Source organism: Coturnix japonica, unplaced genomic scaffold (assembly GCF_001577835.2).
Source record: "Coturnix japonica isolate 7356 unplaced genomic scaffold, Coturnix japonica 2.1 chrUnrandom595, whole genome shotgun sequence".
Lineage (NCBI taxonomy): Eukaryota > Metazoa > Chordata > Aves > Galliformes > Phasianidae > Coturnix > Coturnix japonica.
The window spans coordinates 28410-33870 of NW_015439968.1; positions in this window are offsets into that span (position 1 = coordinate 28410).

Genomic DNA, 5461 nt, shown 5'->3' on the forward strand with positions numbered 1-5461 from the left:
TCATAGGGCCCCAATTCACCCCAAAAAGGCCCCAAAAAGGCCCTAAATCACCCCCATAGCAGCAGCTCCTCGCGGCGCGGGGGCGCGCGGCCCACTGCGAGCGAGGCGTCGGGAGCGCGCTCTATATATACCAGGGGGCGGAGCTAGCCAGCTACCAACTGGGCATGCGCAAAGATTTAGCCCCGCCCACTCTAGCAGATGGGTGGTGACGTCACCCACGCGCGCATGCGCTGTGAGGGAGGGGCGGGGCTAACGGCTGCGCGCGTGGCGGGAGGCGTTGGGCGCGAAGGAAGGCGGGCGCTGATTGGCTGAGAGTGAATTGGGCGGGAAGGTGGGGCGGCCACGCCCTTCTCTGTGGAGAGCCGCGCCCTGGTCCGCCATATTAACCCCATAACCACCCTATAACCACCCCATAACCACCCTATAACCACCCCATAACCGCCCCATAGCCACCCCATAACCGCCCCATAGCCGCCCTACAGCTCCATCCCCCTGTTCTCCAGGGTGCCCCATAGCGGTGAGTGGGGAGAAATGGGGTTTTGGGAGCGAACAACCCCTCGTTGTGGGGGTGAGGGGGGTTGGGATGAGGGAGTGGGCCCTGAGGGTCTCCATTGACCCTATAGCTGCCCTATATGGGCCCCATAAGTATCCTATATGGGCCCCCTAAGTGCCCTATATGGGCCCCCTAAGTGTCCTATATGAGCCACCTAAGTGTCCTATATGGGCCCCATAACTGCCCTATATGGGCCCCCTAAGTGTCCTATATGGGCCCCATAACTGCCCTATATAGACCCCATAACTGCTTTATATGGGCCCCCCAAGTGTTCTATATGGGCCCTATAGCTGCCCTATATGGACCCCATAAGTGTCCTATATGGGTCCCCTAAGTGTCCTATATGGGCCCCATAAGTGCCCTATATGGGTCCCCTAAGTGTCCTATATGGGTCCCCTAAGTGTCCTATATGGGCCCCCCAAGTGTTCTATATGGGCCCCATAACTGCCCTATATGGGCCCCCCAAGTGTCCTATATGGGCCCCCTAAGTGTCCTATATGGGCCTAAAGGTCTATATGCATCCTATGGGTTCCTATGGGTTTCTATAGGTCCCCTTGTCTCCTATAGGTCTCTATGAGTCCCTATAGGCCCCTATGGGTCCCTATGGGTCCCTATGGGTCTCTGTGGGTCCCTTTGTCTCCTATAGGTCCCTATGAGTCCCTATAGGCCCCTATGGATCTCTATGGGTCCCTATGAATCCCTATGGGTCCCTATGGGTCTCTGTGGGTCCCTTTGTCTCCTATAGGCCCCTATGGGTCCCTATGAATCCCTATGGGTCTCTGTGGGTCCCTTTGTCTCCCATAGGTTTCTATAGGTCCCTATAGGTCTATATGCATACTATGGGTCCCTATGGGTCTCTGTGGGTCCCTTTGTCTCCTATAGGTCCCTATAGGTCCCTTTGTCTCCTATAGGTCCCCATGGGTCCCTATGAATCCCTATAGGCCCCTATGGGTCTCTGTGGGTCCCTTTGTCTCCTATAGGCCCCTATGGGTCTCTATGGGTCCCTATAGGTCTATATGCACCCTATGTATCTTATGGGTCCCTATGGGTTTCTGTGAGTCCCTTTGTCTCCTATAGGTCTCTATGGATCCCTATGAGTCCCTATAGGCCCCTATGGGTCTCTGTGGGTCCCTTTGTCTCCTATAGGTCCCTATGAGTCCCTATAGGCCCCTATGGGTCTCTATGGGTCCCTATAGGTCTATATGCAGCCTATGGGTCCCTATGGGTCTCTGTGGGTCCCTTTGTCTCCTATAGGCCCCTATGGGTCCCTATGAGTCCCTATAGGCCCCTATGGGTCCCTTTGTCTCCTATAGGCCCCTATGGGTCCCTATAGGCCCCTATGGGTCCCTATGGGTCCCTTTGTCTCCTATAGGCCCCTATGGGTCTCTGTGGGTCCCTTTGTCTCCTATAGGCCCCTATGGGTCCCTATGAATCCCTATGGGTCCCTATGGGTCCCTTTGTCTCCTATAGGTCCCTATGGGTCCCTATGAGTCCCTATGGGTCTCTATGGGTCCCTATGAATCCCTATGGGTCCCTTTGTCTCCTATAGGCCCCTATGGGTCCCTATGGGTCCCTTTGTCTCCTATAGGTCCCTATGGGTCCCTATGAATCCCTATGGGTCCCTATGGGTCCCTATGGGTCTCTGTGGGTCCCTTTGTCTCCTATAGGTCCCTTATAGGCCCCTATGTATCTCTATGGGTCCCTATGATCTCTATGGGGGAAGGACAGTTATATTTCCTCCGCGCCGGGTGGGGCCGCTGTGTTGTGCTGGGGGGGTCCCGGATATGGGGGGGGGAAAGAATGGGGGAGGGGAAATGGGGGGGGGAAATGGGGGGGCTAAAGGAAGGGGAAGGGCGGGGGAACCCGGGGGGGGGGGGGGGAAGTGCGGCTCTTCCCATTGCAGGCGCTGCTGTGGGGATCAGAGCGGTGCCCCCCAATTCAACTTGGACCCCCTTTAAAAGGCTGCGCACTAACTGACCCACCTGTGCTGCTCAGGTAGGATATTATTAACCCCCCCCCCATTGCAACAAATAGACACCCCCTTACATCCCCCCTCCATGTTTATCCCCTCCGTGTTTTTATCCCCCCCCTCCGTGTTTATCCCCCCGTGTTTATCCCCCGCCTCAGTGTTTACCCCCCTCATACCTATAATAGGACCGTCATTTAATGTGTTGCCCCCCCAGATATGGCCACCTCCCCTTTGCCCCTTCTCTATTAGGGCCCATTTCTGCCCCCCCCCCCATAGGGACCTTTCTGCCCCCCTCCCATAGGTGACCCCTGATGCCCGCCTTTGTAGCATTGGACCCCCTCCCATTTCCCCCCCACCCAATATTGGGACACCCGCTCCCATATGCCCCATTGCACGTATCCTCCCCCCTGCGCCCTATAGGACATCTCTGCCCCCCTCCATAAGACGCCTGTGTGCCCCCTTGTACAATTAGGACCCCCCATCATTTCCCCTTCCCAATATAGGGAACCCTCTATGTCCCCCCCATATTGGGACCAACACACGCTCTCATTGCCTCGCGCCCCCCATAGGGACATATGCTCTGCGCCCCCCCATACAGGAGCCTGTGTGCCCTCTGCACATTAGGACACGCCCCAAATTAGGCAACCCCTCTATGTTCCCCCCCCCATAGGGGACCCTTCTGTGCCCCTGCACAATTAGGACCCTTGCCCTCCCATTTCCGGCCGCCCCCAACATAATATTTGGGATGCACTCCTTCTATGTCCCCTCCCCCCCCCACATATATTGGGCACCACCCTCTCATTGGCCTCTGCCTCCCCGCAATAGGGGACCCATTTTGCTCGCCCGCCCCATTGAGACGGACCCCTGTGTGCCGCCCTCCCTGCAAATTTAGACCCCCTCACACAAAGAATCATAGGCTCCCGCTTCTATGATCCACCCCCCATGATTGGGCACACCAGCACGCGACGCCCTCCCATTACGGCCCCATCAGCCAGTATAGGGACGCCATCTCTGCCCGCCTCCCTCCCATAGGGACCCTTATGCACTGCCCTGCAAATTAGGACTCCTGCATACCCATTCCCATCCCACCAATATTGGCACCCTCTATGTCCCCCCCCCCCCCATGATATGGAACCCCTCCCCTTCACCATATAAGGGACACCATCTCTGCCCCCCTCCCAGATAGGGAAACCTGTAGATGCCGCCCACACCGCCAATAGGGACACATTACTGCCCCCAGCTTATCCCACCCTTATAAAGCGACCCTCTGTGCCCCCCCCCCAATAGGGACCCCGTCTGTGCCCCCCCGTCCCCATAGGGACCGCTCAATGTGCCCCCCGGTGTACCATTAGGACGCTATTTTCACCTTGGGGGGGGGAAACGGGGGGGTGGTCTGTCCGGATGCGAGCCGGAAGTTGGCGGGGGGAGAGCCGGAAGTGGGTCTGAGGAAACCGGCTGGGGGGGGGGGAGGGGACAGGATGGTCGGGAGTGTCCGCGAGGGGTCATGTGTTGAGCGGGAGGCGGGCGGCTGAAATGGGGGGGGGGGCACATGGGGCGTCTCCAGCCCCATAGAGGCCCCTCACCCTCATGATGGGTCTCCAAAGTGCCCCCATCACCCATAGCTTGCAACCCCCACCCCAATAAGCCCCCTCTGGCCCATAGGAACCCCTACAGGGACCCCCGCGCACATATCCCCCGCCCCCGCCGCCATTAGAAGGGCCTGCCCTCACCCTATAGGGTCCCCTAATAGCCCATTTAGCCCCACCATACCTGCCCATAGGAGACCCGTTCAATAGCCGCATTGGGCCCCCTGGCCCTATATGACCTCCTCCTCGGTCTCTCCCTAAAAGAAGCTCCGCCAGCCAACTCATAAGGGCCTCTTTCTCAACTCCTATTAGGGTCCCTATAGCCCGCAATATAGGCCACCCCACGTTGCCCATAGAGACCTTCCAGCCTTATAGGGGCGCTCCCCTCACCATTAGGTTCGCCCTTATAGCCGCCATAGGCCCTCCACCTGCCCATAAGACCTTCCAGCCTATAGCGGCCTCCAACTCCATAGGGTCGCCTCTGGCCCATAGCGCCCCAGCCTGCCCCATCAGAGACACTAGTCCAGCCCCGATAGAGGGCCACACGCCGGCCCGCATACACCTCCCTCCCCCTCGCAAAGAAATCCACCCCCAGCCCCATAGGGCCTCCCTCACCCCATAGGGTCCCTATTAGCCCATAGCCCCCCCAGCTGCCCCATAGAGATACTCCCAGCCCTATAGGGCTTCTCACCCCATAGGGTCCCTCTGGCCCCATAGCCCCCCCTACCTGCCCCATAGAGACCTTCCAGCCCTATAGGGCCTCCCTCACCCCATAGGGTCCCTCTGGCCCAATAGCCCCCCCTACCCGCCCCATAGGGACATTCCAGCCCTATAGGGCCTTCCTCACCCAGTAGGCGTCATGGCGCCCGATAAGCCCCCCCCACGCTGCCCCATAGCAGACATTCATGCCTATAGAGCCTCCTCACCCCATAGGGTCCCTCTGGCCAATAGCCGCCCCCTACCGCCCATAGAAGACATTCCAGCCCATAGGGCCTCCTCCTCCCTATTAGGGGTCCTCTGGCCCCATAGCCCCCCACCCTGACCTACCCATTAGAGACCTTCCAGCCCATGAGACCTCCCTCCCCCCAAAAGAAGCCCCTCCAGCCCCATAGGGCCTCTCTCACCCTATAGGGTCCCCTATAGCCCCATAGGCCCCCCCACCTGCCCCATAGAGACCTTCCAGCCCTATAGGGCCTCCTCCTATAGGTTCCTCTGGCCCCATAGCTCCCCCCGTACTGCCCCATAGAGACCTTCCAGCCCCATAGGGCCCCCCAAGCCCGCTATAGCCCTCCCCCTACCTGCCCCATAGAGACCTTCCAGGCCCTATAGGCCTCCCTCCCTATAGGGTCGGGA